The sequence below is a fragment of the Piliocolobus tephrosceles genome, chromosome 9 (genome assembly GCF_002776525.5).
Source record: "Piliocolobus tephrosceles isolate RC106 chromosome 9, ASM277652v3, whole genome shotgun sequence".
Classification (NCBI taxonomy): Eukaryota; Metazoa; Chordata; class Mammalia; order Primates; family Cercopithecidae; genus Piliocolobus; species Piliocolobus tephrosceles.
This window is the reverse complement of record NC_045442.1, coordinates 51,638,965-51,655,498: the sequence shown is the minus strand read 5'-3', so window position 1 is coordinate 51,655,498 and position 16,534 is coordinate 51,638,965. Positions and strand designations below refer to the sequence as shown.

Sequence of the window (16,534 nt, the reverse complement as noted above, 5' to 3'; positions counted from 1 at the left end):
TAATGTCCGAGGCAGAATTTCTCTCTTCCATATTGAAATCATTATATAATTTTTATTTTAGCATGGATATTTTAGTTTTCTATTGAGTGATAAGATATACTACACATCACATCATTTATTTATTATTCATAATACATCTTGTATTCAGAAATATATTAACATCCATTAAGAAATCCACAATATGCACCGAAATTGCATATTAAAGTAATATATAAGATAAAGTCTTCTTACTCTTGGTGGAAATTAATGAAATGGTACATATATGATATAGAATGTTTGAATAAACTAACCTAAAAAAATTTACTTTATGCCTTGGATGTTGTGCTACCAAACAGCACACCAGAGACTGGGCAAATTATAAACAACAGAAATGTATTCCTCATGGTTCTGGATGCTGGAAAGTCCAAGATCAAGGTGCTGGCAAGTTGGGTGCCTGGCAAGGACTGCCCTCTGCTTCCACATTGGCACCTTCTTGCTACATCTTCCAGAGGGCATGAACACTGCATCCTCACATGGCAAAGGAATGGAAGTGGCAAACTGGTTCTCTCAGCCCTTTTATGAGGCAACAATTCATTCCTGGGAGCCAAGCAATCATGGCCCCAACTTTTAATACTATTACGTTGGGGATTAAGTTTCAATATTTATATTAGAGAGGACACAAGCAGGCAAACAATAAGCACTTTATGTGTATAAAATGGCTATAAGTGACCATTTTATAAATGGCCACCTTCGGAGGATTGCTTGAGGGCAAGAGTTTGAGGCCAATGGCTATAAAAGCCATAAATGGCTTTCCAGGTATTACTTTGGTTGGTTATATATCTATTCTGGTGATACTACTTTTTCCAAAGCAAGTTTTAGAGCTCTCCCTTTGGATGTGTGCTCACATTTCATAGGACATCTGTTTGAGACTACTTAATCTTGTAAACTCTTTCTGTGTCCGTGAATAAAGTGAGTGGGATGACTAAACAGGGTAATAAAGCTTTAATTAAGAAGTAAAGATTGAGACTTGGTATAGTGGCTCATACCTGTAATTCCAGCACTTTCAGAGGCTGAGGTGGGAGCACTGCTTAGGGGCAGGAGTTTGAGACCAACCTGGGCAACATAGCCAGACTCTGTCTCTAAAAAACAAAAAATTAAAAATAAAAATTAGCCAAACATGGTGATGTGTACCTGTAGTCACAGCTACTTGGGAGGCTGAGGTGGGAGAGTTGCTTGAGCCCAGGAGTTCCAGGTTGCAGTGAGCTATGATCATGCCACTTCACTCCAGCCTGGGTCACAGAGAAAGACCCTGTCTCTTAAAAAAGAAAAATAAAGTTGATTGCCAAATAATATAGTATATATTTGTATGTGGTGTGTGGTGTGTACTCCATATATTGGCTCTAAAGTTATGTTCAAAAAGGGATTTTAAAATGATGCAACACCTAAGTTATTGCAAAGAAAAGTCATTTTTATGCATAAGATTTGATAAATTTGTTACATAAATAAAATATTTTAAACTTACATTTAAATCTGCATATTTATATGTAGATCTATTTTTTATCATGGGATTTAACAAAATATGTCAATTGAATTTTCAGTGCTGTAAGATCTGAAACCACTTATTCTATTTCCTCAGAGTATATTACAGATCTTGGAAACTTCAGACCTCCAACGAGTAGAAGTTTACAATAGTAATGTAAAAGGCATTTCTTTTTATTTTCTTAACATCTTTTCCTCCACTATGATAAGATAATGTACTTTCTAAGGATCTGTCTAACACAAACACAATGCCATTCATAATTTTGATAAACATAATTGTTATCTTGCATGAAATGAGTAAAATTTATTTATTCAAGAAACATTCATAAAAGTATCTACCTACTATGTTCATATACTGAGAGGTTTACATATATTATTTCCAATGTTCCTAACAACCCACCATGCAGTTGTTCTTTTTGTAATTGCTGTTTATCATTCAGTGGAGGAAGAAGAATCAGAGAATTGAAGTGATTTTCTAAATGTCACCATAATGTACAAATTAGCCACACATTAGGCAAACACTTCTCTTTTGTCTATTTCCTTTATATATACCCAGGCAGGATCACTTTTTTATATGATTTAGTTCAGCATTTAAACATATTATGTGCAAGCCATTGTTTTCTGAGTTATAGGAATCTGCTGACAATGAAAATATTGTTACCAATCTGTGGGGAACAAACCTCTTTAGTAATTTAATTTTTTTTCCTTTTGAAATGAAACATATTTACTTAATTTGCTAAGACACCTTTATATTTTCACACAAATTTTATACCTGCCATCTTATGTTTTAGAAAGTTGTTCCCTTTCAGGAAATACTTAATGTATTGCTTTACTAAAACTGTTTGGAATCTAATAGTGAATGATTGGTCTGGTGATAATAAAGCAGGTACAATTGACAACTCTGTACTTACAGATTCCACTGAACCAACTGGACCCACAAGAGTGGCACATTGCCCCTGACAGAAAATAGTTTCTTCTTCCTTTGCTTGAAGATCATGTAGGTGCTTTATAAAGTCTCCCTGCCTCAGGATTCACCTAATGTCTCTTCTGGGCAACCAGATCAAAAATAATCCTCAATTTGGTTAGAATGGCATAATAAAACCGAATGTAAGTTGAGCTTTTAAAGAGATAAGAGATTATATAAAACAAGTAAGTTTCAGAACCTGGTTAATAAGTATTGTCAGAAGCTATTTGATACAGCAGGGAAAACATAAAATTGAAGAGGGGAGAATTTGTTGATATGGGAGAATCCTCCTGTGATACAAGATTTAATACTCTGACAAGAATCGCGGGGAATGATGCTATCATGCTATTATGATGTCTCTTTTAATCTTGGATAAAGTAATTACTCATTTTAAATGAAGTATAAATGCCAAAAATGCTGGTAAAGAAGTTAAGGCACCTAGTCTTAGAGAAATGAGGATTGTAAAGTACATATTTAACATAAGGCTAGAAAACCCACTGGCCACACCATTTACCAAAATGATAAGGAATGCACAGGTGAGAGGTGCAACACTGTCTTTGAGAACCTCAGTGGTGGCTTTTTTTTTTCTTTCAGGCCAGGGCTAATAGTAGGTGATGACGCTGTAAAAGAATTGGTACTCTGAGAGGCCAGGAAGTAGCACTTAAATGTCAAAAGCCACATGGACACAATACTTAATAATGAGCAACAACAACAGAGTAGTGGTTAAAGGAGCCTATCTTTAGAGATCTAAGGAGAGGACTGATGGTAGAATATAAAGTTTCCACAGGGAGATGCCTAAACATTCAACAAGGGTGTTACTTATTTGATTGTCTTTCATTTGAATGTCTATCAGTTCAACATTATCATGTACTACAATGGACTCTTGATTTCTTCCTGCCAGTTATTTGTGCATACACAAGTCTTTTTAGTACTTGCTAGCAGAATTTAAATACTCACGCCCCCAAATTTTTCATTATACTGGATTCTTTATTTATCTCCGTACTGAAATCTATTGTCACCAAATAAGATTTTTCATCCATCTCCCAAGTGGTTCTCTACATAATGGCAAGAATGCATCATTTTAAAATACCAATGAAATCTTGTTGTTCCCTACTCTGAACTGCTTCAATGACTTCAGGTGACATTTAGAATAAAATTCATATTCCAGGACTTTGAGTTCCTACATGATCTAATTGTTTCTCCAACCTTAATCAGGTTTACTTTATAGACTGGACTAACTAGGACTAATTACAGACTACTAGTTTGTTTGAACAGACCACAATCTTTCCCAACTGAAACACTTTGCACATGCTACTGTCTTTTCATCCCTGGCTAGAATAACTTGATCAAAAAGTTCTTCGCTGAGTGCGTTATTTAAAATAGCCACCCTGCACCATTTTCTGTTGCCATCCCTTGTTTATTTCTCATACGATACCTGTGACAATTTGGTTTTTGCACTTGTTTGTTAACCTTCAGTTTAGCTCTCTTCACACTGAGTTGTGTATTATGCCAGGCCAAAGAAGCTGTCTGTCTCTTTCATTGTTGAATCCCAGGTGCTTAGCACAGCTTCTAGCACATAGTATGGACTCAATAACTAATTTTGGATAAATTCATCAATGTAAACTGAGCACTCCAGTTTACAGTCTCTAAATTCCATATGCAACTACAACAATGTATGTAAGGCAACAATTATGTGGTCTGCTTATCACTCCTTCTCAGAACAACAGCCCCCTTTAAAAAACTTGCTCTACTCCAAACACTTTTGCCTCAAAGAGAACTTTTTCATCCTTCTATTATCCAGTCAAACCCTAGCCATGATTAACGTGAAAAAAATAAAACCAAGACGAATAGGGAAAACATAGAAGATGAACCGATTCTTGTGTGAGATCCAATGTACTTTCGGTTCAGCTTCCTTTCTACATTTTTGTTGATTTGTTCAATTTCTTGGATTTTTTTTTAGTCAAAACTCAACCCCTTTCCTTCAAACTTTACCCCTAGTTAGATAAGGATTTCTGACACATTTAACTGAAAGAGTCCTAAATAATAAGATACATTTAGATTCTTTGATAGCAAGGCAGAAAATATATAGCACTAATTATATGATTACTTGAGTATTTAAACAACTACATGTCCTGCTCATCCTGTGAGAATAGATGCACATAAAAGCAAGTTATCCAGCTCGTAAGCCAATGGCTAAGTCTTGGATAGTTTTCTGAATGTCAGTACAAGATGATACATCTTTTCAGTTAAGTTTAATTTGCCTTCATAATAAGAATTCAAAACCATTGAAATTTTCTGCATTTGCTCAGTATGTTGTTTCTGATTAATTTTATTGATGGTTTAACTTGGCATTCAAATTTCTAATCAAATGGATTTTCAAAGTCCTATAGCATGAAAATATAGACATAAAAAACACTTTGAGGGTCTTATTGTTAATAGAAGGCCACATAGATATTTTAATGTCTCTACTGTAATCCTCATTAAGATCACTGTCAGCAAGCTACAGTTCATCATATCAAATGGCAATGTAATGCACAGTGATTTCTGTTTCGAACTCTACACTGTTCTTTATGGCCTTATCATTTCTATTTTATTGCAATTGTTAAGCAGGACAAGAATATGGTATGCAAGCTAGTGTTCTGCTAAAGCATTTCACAGTGCACACTTAGTTGCAATAATAATTCATTTTATATGGTCTTAGTATATATTATGAAGCTATTTCCCAGAATGAATATGTTGTTGATATATAAAACAAAATCATGCTTTAGTTAAAATTGTTATGCAACAAGAAATAATGGATGAAGTCTGATTTGATTAGCAACCATATCATTTACATATGTAGCTTAAGGGAAGTTAGTTTTAAAATTGCATATTTATAATGTGATTTCCTAAGAAATTTGATAACTGAGACATAAAGAAGTTAAGGTATGATACTCCTTTTGTTTCTAAAAATCTTGTTAGAATTTCAGGAGATATATTATTTAGGAGTAGCGTATTAAACTGGTATATTTATAATATTTAATAGCCACTTATATTTTTAACTTATTAACAATTAATAATTACTCAATATTTTATTAATTAAATGAATGCATTTCTACCTGTGAGAAATATGTTTAAACTATTTGAGAATAAGTTTTTCAGCTCCAGATAATATAACATGATTTTAAAAATACATACAGAATTAAGAATACATTCTTGAAAGATTAACTTACACACAATTAATATAATTACAACATACTTTGCCTTGGAGCAAAACAGGAGTTCATATATAAAATGTCATACCATTGATGCTAATATTGTTGACTCAGTTTTGTCATTCACCCTTTTTGAACCTCAGCATTCTGTTCTACATGAAAGCATTAGCTTAAATCTTCTCTGATTCTTTTTTTCCTCTTAACCTTTTGTAAAACCAATGCATATACTCTCAGAAGAAGCAATTGAATCCACTAGAATGTTTTGGATTTGGAGAGCTTTGATAATTCAGATGATGCAATCATATTTATTATTTAGAATAAACAGAGTTTGGAGTGAGAAAGTACCTTCACATCTCCTCAGTCCAGTCTCTTTACCCCAGATGAAACCTCGTTTCTCAGGAAATTCATCAGAAACTCTCAAAAGGTTGTCTCCACAACTGGATGTAAAGCATTTGTAAGTTTGTATGGTTTTTTCTCAAAATTAATTTTTATCTTTATTCCATTTCTGTATCTTCAGTAAAATTTAGTGAGCTAATAAGAAAAGAATGAAGATTTAAAATATGTATGCTTATTAACAATATTTAATTACTTATTTTTTCACACATTTAAATTGGTGGATTGTTCTCTAATTCCTTATCTAAGAGGAAGCATGTGGGAGAGCAAAATGAAGTTGCCTTCATGTCTTGCTGGCTTTTCCCAGCAAAATGTCTAAGTTCAAAAGGACCTCAAAAAGTGTGCAGAGTGATAAAATGAAGGGGATATAAGAGCACAATATCTTGAAAACACACGAAGGACAAAAAATGATCATGAAATTGAAAGGATATTATTCTGGCTGGTTAAGAAGAGAAAAGTCCCTGTCTCTACTAAAAAATACAAAAAAACTAGCCGGGCGACGTGGAGGGCGCCTGTAGTCCCAACTACTCGGGAGGCTGAGGCAGGAGAATGGCGTAAACCCGGGAGGCGGAGCTTGCAGTGAGCTGAGATCCCGCCACTGCACTCCAGCCTGGGCGACAGAGCGAGACTCCGTCTCAAAAAAAAAAAAAAAAAAAAAAAAAAGAGAAGAGAAAAGTAAGAGGAAATGTTCCAAAGGTCTTTAACACAAAGGTAGCGTATGTTGTGCTTAGCATCACCGTGCGAGATTGATGAGGTCAGAAGGGAAATTCCTATGTAGCACAATTGAACATGGAGGATTATAGGTAGTGTCAGAGAAAACTCCTCCTGTGCCCTAAACATGACACAGAACTAGCAGGTTGTTTTCAAACTAGAAGCGGTTATGAGCACAGGAATAAGATAGAACAGGGATAATGGACATTTGAGCCACAACCTTTGTTGATCTGTGACTAAAGCTCAGATGTTAGCTTTTCCTCCTTAGTAATGTGCTGAATCATCCTAGGATAATACAATAAAATAGGACAAGGAAGAATGAGAGCACTAATTTAAAACTTGAGTTAAATAAAATTTTACTTGTTAATGCTGCTGCTGTTGTTCAACTGGATCTGTGGACTAAGATTCATTCTCATTAACTTTGATTTAATGTTATATAAGAGAATGAAACAGATAATTGGGTAACTTTTCCTGATGTATTTGATAGAGAAGATTCAAGAATTTCCTGATGAGTTACAATTTAGAAAACACAAATTACATGCAACTGTATGCATGAATCTCCAGTACATAATTCTGAACAAAAAATGCATTGAAAGTTTATGTTTACACCCTATGATTTTATTTGTATAAATGTAAACAGAAGCCGTGGTCTTAAATGAGAGCACTGTAGCTACTTTGGGTGTAGTGTCTGGGAAGGGTCATGTCAAAGGTTTTTTTGTTGTCTCCCTAATATTGCTTTTATTCATATGAATATTGATTATGTGTTTTTTGTAAAGAGAATTGTGATTAATACAGTTGTGTAATAATCTGCATATATTTCTGCTTGACATTTATATTTGATGAATATTTATGTAAAATGTATTGTGTGTTTTCAAGTATTATTTACTCTAAGAATTCAAATGTGTTATAATTTCAGAAAATCTTTATATGTAAATCATTACAGCAATACATTAGAATAGAAACACCATAGAATTATAGTAGTTTAATTAAAACTCCAAATGAAAAATAGAAAAAAGCTACACAAGATAGAAAACTTTACTAGAAACTAACATCAACCTTTGTCTAAAATGTAACTTATTTTATTAAAAAGATAAATTTATATATATATTTATATAGATGTAAAATATATACACAGTATATAAATATTCTGTGAAATTATATATACACACGTATGTGAATTTCACTATTCATAGTAGTTATGTTCTATAAATTCACTAAAAATACTGACTTAGAGAATACTAAGCCCCTATGGGAAATACAGGGTTAGTGTCCTGTGCACTCTGGCTACACATTTTCATCAACCAATCAACACATAACCTTGTTTTATGTGTGCTTCAGTTAAAGATACCTTATTTAATGATTATTGTTGATTCATTAACATTGAACTCACAGCCAGTAGCACTATTATTTGTGCCTGCACACAGCTCATCTAATACACCTGATTTCTCCATATAGCAGATCACAGTCTTCTTGCACTCAGGAATACTAGAAAGCACTTCAGCACTAGGCTGAGGGGGCAAAGCATTTGAAAGCATAAAGTCACTAGTAAAAAGCAAGTAGTGCAAAGAACACTGCACAAAGAGATCTCAGAAAGGTCACTGATTAGGATATGAGAATTGAAACAAGACAGAAAGTCACCTTGCTCTACCTTAGCTGTTTTATATCAGGCAAATAAAAAAATTTGCCTGCTCTGTGAATGTTCACAAATGATGGCAAAAGCACCTCAAGTATTAATTTGAGGATTACAAGTAAATTTTAGCTCACAGGGGAATTTACAAATATGGAATCTGTGAATAATGAGAATCAACTGCAGTTAGTTTAAGCAGTTGTGAAAAATTGAAGGCCAACACCACATCAGATGTAAAAAATATCAAACTTCCAAATTTTAAATGTTAAATTTTCCTTTAATATTTTAGTGAATGTCAACATATAATCAATTTGGAATTGTTGTGAGTGGGTTGCTAGAGAAACATGAATATTTGGAAATTTATTCAACTCAACTTTTTTTTCCAAGACAGACAATTTAGGAGAGCAATTAAAATTATTTGCAAGAGTGAGAGTGGCAACCTGCACTTCAGTATACTGTACCAATGTGATCATTTTTTTTCCCCAGCTCATCACTGCCCCCTAAGTGAAATGAACTGTTGAATAATTCAAGAAAGCTTTTAAAATCATTTAAGGCATTTTGCTTTGTACTTGTAAACATTAAAAACAATTTCAGGCTCTCTGCTTTTCTGGTTCGACAGCTGCATATTTTCATGCATCACCAGCCCCTTCCCTGAGACACCATGGTGAAGGTGAAGGCCAGAGTCAATGGATTTGACTATATTGGGAACCCGGTCACCAGGACTGCTTTTAAATTCTGGTGAAGTGGATACTGTCATCATCAATGACCCCTTCATTGACCTCAACTACATAGTCTACACGATCCAGTATGATTCTACCCATAGCAAATTCCATGGTACCGTCAAGGCTAAGAATGGGAAGCTTGTCATCAATGGAAATTCCATCACCATCTTCCAGGACCAAGATCCTACCAAAATCAAATGGGGTGATGTTGGCACTGAATATGTTGTGGAGTCCACCAGTGTCTTCACCACCATGGAGAAGGCTGGAGCTCATTTGCAGGGGGAGCCAAAAAGGTCATCTCTGCCGCCTCTACTGAGGACCCCGTGTTTGTGATGGGGGTGAACTATGAGAAGTATGACAACAACCTCAAGATCATCAGCAATGTCTCCTGTACCACCAACTGCTTAGCACCCCTGGCCAAGGTCATCCATGACAACTTCAGCATTGTGGAGGAACTCATGACCACAATTTATGCAATCACTGCCACCCCGAAGACTATGGATGGCCACTCCAGGAAACTGTGGCATGAGGGCCACAGGGCTCTAAAGAACATCATCCCTGCATCTACTGGCACTGCCAAAACCATGGGCAAGGTCACCCTGAGCTGAACGAGAAGCTCACTGGCATGGCCTTCTGTGTCCCCATCACCAAACTGTTAATTGTGGACCTGACCTGCTGTTTGGAAAAAACTGCCAAATATTATGTCATCAAAAAGGTGGTGAGGCAGGCATCGGAGGGCCTGCTCAAGGGCATCCTGGGCTACACTGAGCATTAGGTTGTCTCCTCTGATTTCAACAGTGGCACCCACTGTTCTGCTTTCAATGCTGGAACTGACATTGCCCTCAACAACCACTTTATTAAGCTTATTTCCTGGTATGACAATGAATTTGGCTACAGCAACAGGGTGATAGACCTGCTGCAGCAGTAAGGATCCAGTTGCTCAAAAAGGCCTTTGGCATAAGATTCCACAGAACATGGAAGGCAGAATTTAATATACCTTGGTATGGAAACAAAATAAAATAAAAAACTTCACTTTATTATAGTTATTATATGTTGTCAAGTAGCAAAATTACAGGGAAGCAAATGATGTAAATGGCTTATAAGTAATAAATTGTGAGGGCGACAGTATGGCAGATCAGAATGAATTAAACTTGTTTCACTACTTGTAAGATATATACAATTTTATTTTTTCAAATAAAAATAGTTCTACTTATGCTTATAAATGCACATTTTAGATTTTCTTGGTAAAGAAAGTACAAACCTAGGTTTTTTCTTTTACATTATGTATGTTTTAATAAGATATTGTCATAGGCACAAAATATAAATTAAATTTAACTCAATGAATAAGAATTCTGTAACATATTCTCTTAGAGCAAATAACCAATATGACACACTGTAATACAAAATTTATTAAAGGGGCTGGTGGTAAAAACACTAGAACACCCTTGAATTTATTTCAAAATAAAAAGGAAACTTCGAGAGAATGAAGAATTATATAATTTGTTTAACATACACTTTTTTTTTACCTGCCATAAGATCATTTTATTTTTCATCAACTTTTAAGTTCCAGGGTACATGTGCAGGATGTGCACGTTTGTTACATAGGTAAACAACACACACTTTTTAATACCTAAGGTGCTTAAGATACATTGCCTACACTGTAACTAAGTAAACTGATAAATAGGCACTTTCACTGTTTTCATTCAATAAACCGGCAAAAAGAAAAATAATTGCCGGGCGCGGTGGCTCAAGCCTGTAATCCCAGCACTTTGGGAGGCTGAGACGGGTGGATCACGAGGTCAGGAGATCGAGACCATCCTGGCTAACACGGTGAAACCCCGTCTCTACTAAAAAAGTACAAAAAACTAGCCGGGCGAGGTGGCGGGCGCCTGTAGTCCCAGCTACTCCGGAGGCTGAGGCAGGAGAACAGCGTAAACCCGGGCGGCGGAGCTTGCAGTGAGCTGAGATCCGGCCACTGCACTCCAGCCTGGGCGACAGAGCAAGACTCCGTTTCAAAAAATAAATAAATAAATAAAATAATAATAATAATAATAATAATAATAATAATTACAACAATATTACAAACTCTATGGTAAAGCTATAGTTTATATGCAGCTAGAAAGAAAGAAAATAATTATTTTTGTTAATGAGAAAATACTTCAAAGAAAGTAACATTTAAACTTGGTATTGAGATGAAGGCACAAAAGTAGACTGAGAATAAATTACAAAGATTTTTAAAATATACTATGAAAACTTACGAGTCAAATAAACTCATGAAACGAATAGGTGACATAAGTTGATTTGCTTTCCATAGTAATCAATCTGGTCTCAGTTACAGGTGATGCATTTGCACAGAGGGAAACTGGGAGCAAAGCTTTTGCACAAGTTCAGACGACAGAAGATTAGAGGCTCAACAAAAATGGTAGGGATTGAAATGCAGAGGAAAAAGATTCAACAGTGATAAGTAATGTTACAGGTAGAATCTGTACAATTTAGTGAAAAAACGTAAGTGTTTCAAAGAATAGACAAAATAACAAATTTAGGATGAATATACATATAAATGGAAACAAATAACTTTTAGTTGTGCTTTTGGGGACTTTCATCTACAGAGATCCAACAGAAAGTTTTTAAAAAACGCACTGGCTTATTTCACTTAGCATAGCATCCTCAAGATTCATGCGTGTTGTTGCATGTGACAGGTTTCCTTCTTTTATGACTGACTAGTATACTGTTATATGCATATACTAAATTTTCTATGAGATATCTCACGTAATCAAGTTCACAGCAGCAGAAAGAACAGTGGTTGCCAGGGACTGGGCGGAGAGGGAAATAGGGATTTGCTGTTCAATAGGTATAAATTTTCAGTCACGCAAGATAAAATAGTTCTAGAGATATGTTGTAAAACAGTGCTTATAGCTAATAATGTGGTACTGTAACTTTAAAATTTTAACTGGGTAGATCTCAAGTTACATGTTTTGTTTTGTTAACCACTATAAAAAGTACACTGTATAGTGGAACAAAATCACTGTGGTTTGGGGGTTTGTTACAACATGGAATATAATAATATATACATTAGGAAATACTTGCTCTCATTATCCTACTTCTAAGATACATTAATCAACGTCTTAGCATAATCAATATTTATTTCTCACTCACCCAAAACTTGATGTAGGCTATGTAGTCCTTGTGTATCTTCTAACTTCTCAATCTGGAACCTAGGGTCTCCAAGGTCATTACTGGAAGTTTGTATTAGAATTTTTAGGAGAACCAGTACTAGAAATGTCACTGCTTTCATCCCACATCCTGTCTAGGATCCAAGTACACAGACTCAGTATAACTGCAAAAAAGGCTGAGAAATACCTTCTTTTATGTCTAGGAAGAGAAAGTGATTAAGTATATAACAACACATCTGTCACATCAGAAATAATTACTAATAGTAATCTACAGTATTTAATTCTAGTCGCAATTATTTTTAAACTTTCTAAATAAAACTACATGTAAATTGAATTGTGTTATTTTGCTTTTCGTTTGTACTGAGTAGAACACTATCACGGTAATTTTTGTGTACCACAGCCCCCATTAGCCACGGCTACTTTGCACCTATCAACCACGGTTAGTAAACATTACCTGGAAAACTCCAAAAGTAAACAATTCATGATTTATTCATTTATTTTCAAACGGAGTCTCGCTGCGAGACTCAGGCTGGAGAGCAGTTGTGTCCAGAACTGGTGGGTCCTTGGTCTCACTGACTTCAAAAATGAAGCCACGGACCCTCGCAGTGAGTATTACAGTTCTTAAAGATGGTGTATGCGGTATTTGCTCCTTCAGACGTTCAGATGTGTAGGGATCTTCTTCCTTCTGGTGGGTTCCTGGGCTCGCTGTCAGGAGTGAAGAGGCAAACCTTTGTGGTTGAGTGTTACCGCTCTTAAAGGCAGCGCTTCTGGAGCTGTTCATTCTTCCCTGTGGGTTTGTGATCCCGCTGGCTTCAGGAGTGAAGCTGCAAACCTTCATGGTGAGTGTAACAACTCTTCAAGGTGGTGTGGCCATAGTGATCAGCAATAAGATTTACTATAAATAGCAAAAGAATAAAGCTTCCCCGCTGGGGTACAGGACCCCTCTGAGTTGCCACTGTTGGTGGGGGGGCAGCCTGCTTTTATTCCCTTATCTGACCCCACCCACATCCTGCTGATTGGTCCATTTTACAGAGAGCTGATTGGTGCGTTTTACAGAGACGTTATTGGTCCATTTTGACAGAGTGCTGATTGGTGCGTTTACAATCCCTGAGCTAGACACAGAGTGCTGATTGGTGCATTTACAATCTCTGGCTAGACATAAAGGTTCTTCAAGTCCCCACTTGATTCAGGAGCGCAGCTGGTTTCACCTAGTGGATCATGCTTAGGGGCTGCAGGTGGAGCTGCCCCAGTCCTTAGCCCTGTCTGCGCTCTTCAGCCCTTGGGCAGTCGATGGGACCGGGCGTCAGGGAGCAGGGAGTGGTGCCCGGGAAGACTCGGGCCACGCTGGAGCCCACCGTGGAGGGAGGGGCTCGGACATGACTGGTTACAGGTCCCGAGCCCTGGGCGGCGCAGAGGCGGCTGAGACTCCGCCAGAATTCGAGTGCGGTGCATGCATCCAGGCAGTGCTGGGGGACCCGACACAACCTCCGCAGCTGCTGGCACAAGTGTTAAGCCCCTTACTGCCCTGGGCTGGCCTGCTGCTCCGTGTGCAGGCGGGGCCCTCCGAGCTGGCGCCTGCGGGAACTCGTGCTGGCCCGTGACTGTGGTGCTGCAGTACTGGTTGCCACCCACGCCTTTCCCTCCACATCTCCCCCCAAGCAGAGGGAGGAGGCTTCAGCCTTGGCCAGCCCAGAAAGGGGCTCCCACAGTGCCATGGCAGGCTGAAGGGCTCCTCAAGGGTGGCCAGAGTGGACGTCGAGACCAAGGAGGCGCCGAGAGCGAAGGTTGCTACCACGTTGTCACCTCTGGCAGTGGCTCGGTCTGGGCTCACTGCAAGTTCTGCTTCCCTGGTTAAAGCGATTCTCCTGTTTCAGCCTCCAGAGTAGCTGGGATTACAGGGGTGAGCCACCAGGCCAGGATAATTTTTGTACTTTTAGTAGAGATGAGACTTCACCATATTGGCCAAGCTGGTCTGGAACTCCTGACCTCAACTGATCCACCGGCTGTAGCCTCCCAAAGTACTGGGATTAGAGGCGTGAGTCACGGTGCCCAGCCAGCAGTTCATAAGGTTTAAATTGCAGGCTGTTCATCAGAAAGCTCACTGTCTCGCTCCCACCCCTTAGTCACTTAGTGAATCATCCTTTTGCTCACTGTCTCGCTCCCACCCCTCAGTCACTTAGTGAATCATCCTTTTGCCCAGCATATCCACGCTGTCCATGCTACCTGCCCACCAGTCTCTCAGTAGTCCTCTTGGTTACCAGATTGACAGATTGAGAAGAAGAATGGTGAAGACAATACAATAAAATATTTTGAGAGAAAAAGAGAGAATACATTCACGTAGCTTTCATTACTGTAAGTCCTGGGAAACAACAAGTAATAAAACCTCATTCTCTGTTAAGTCTACACCATCACTCTTGGTATTTAATTTTGCTCTAACAGCCTAAACTTTTATCTCCATGTAGCTAAACACCACTTGTGTATCTGTATCTGAATCCATTTGAGTAGTACTACAGTCCTACCAAACTCAACTTGCCCAGCACTCCCTTTAACTCTCTCTCATCATTTTACATGAAAACATGTATTTCAATTATAATTTTTTTGTTAAGATAGCATAATGTGTATCTTATTTGAAGGGAAAAGAGGGTCAGGGGAAGAAGGAAGGAGCTATAGTATGTATTTTTTAGCAAACAGTTTAAAACCCAGAATTATTGTTTTTTAATCATGTTATCAAATCGTTCATCAACTTTCGTCATTTCCGTCTCCTAAAGGTTTCAAATTGGCAGTCCTATCACCACAAATAGAATGAATGTTTGGATTTCCAATATATCTTGAAAGGACATTTAAAACTGTTTAAATATGGATTAATTTTCAGATTTTAAAATTATCTTAAAGGCTATTGTAAGTAGTTACAGAACTTTGATCTGTTTTTTTTTTTTTTTTTTCATTTAGGTTTCCTTTTCCTTTGAAATTTGTCCTGATACATGGTTTACAGACAGTTCTAACTTGTGTTTTCCATATTGTAAGCCTTTTGTCCCAGCACTGGTTTTAAATAGAGTTGTTTTCCTGAAAAATTTGGAATGCCATATTTAATATAAGCTGTATTTTTATGTACTCATTCTAGTTATTACTAATTATCATTATGAATTTTGTTGAGACATTGCTTTAAACTAGTCATATTAATATGTGATGTCATCCTCAAATAATGGTTATTTTCTAAAAGTTATAAAATATTTTCATTTCTCCTTTGACTAAAATGTAACTAATAATTGGATTTTTTTGTTTGGTTTTGCTTTGCTTTGTTTTGAACTGGTATTTTTCTTTGACGTTCCATGTATAAGAGTTTTTGAATTCCAAGTACAAGCATTTCGATTTTTTAATCAAAATAGAATTTATTGCCATATAGTCAGATAATTCTATTTTCATAAATATAGTATTTGCAAAAAAGATTTTCTTTATAATTGAATATTTGCTAAATTTTTGAGAATATTTCACATATGCGTTTGAGAAGAGGTCTATTTTCTGTTGTTAGATCTGGAGTTTGATATATAAGAACAGTTTCATTAACTTTTCTTCGTAAGTTCTATATACGTACTGACTAAATGTTATGATTGTATATGACTTGGACTGAGAGATAAGAAGTTTTATGTAATTTAATATTTGTCTGTCTACTTGAATCTACTCAAATTTTTGCTTTATGAAAATTGCTGGTGAGGTATTTAGTATATAATTATTAATAACTGTTAAATGTTTCATATGAAAGTCACTTTTTGCCTTATAAAATATTCCTCATTTTCACAGGTTCTTTGGCTTGAGTCTACCTTGTTTGGTATACGAAAATATTGACCGCATTTGCATTCTCCTGTTGTAACCTTGTACGTCCTTTCTTTGTAACCTTTCTAGTTGTAGTTTCAGATGTACCACTATTACACAGAATAGATTTCACTTCATTAATCAACCTAACATACTATAAGTTACTAAGTTAAGCTTTTCAATTTGTTTATATGAAAGTTATATGTGGAGTCAATGATGTGATGTGGTTTTATGCTTATGTGCATGTATATGAGGTATATATATAGATGTAAAGCACATATATATATATTCAAGTTATCAAGGTATGATTTCATTAGTTTTTCTTCTTTTTTGTTATACTTAGGAAAGTGGTTTCCTCTTTTATGATACCATTTGTTTCTCTCTATAAAGAAACATCTGCTACCCATGCTCACTTTCCAAAT

General features: G+C 36.5%; 1 pseudogene; it reads left to right on the top strand.

Moving 5' to 3' along the window:
• Window positions 1-9,068: 9,068 nt before the first annotated feature.
• Window positions 9,069-13,903, top strand: LOC111551329 (annotated as a pseudogene).
• The last annotated feature ends 2,631 nt before the right edge of the window (window positions 13,904-16,534 follow it).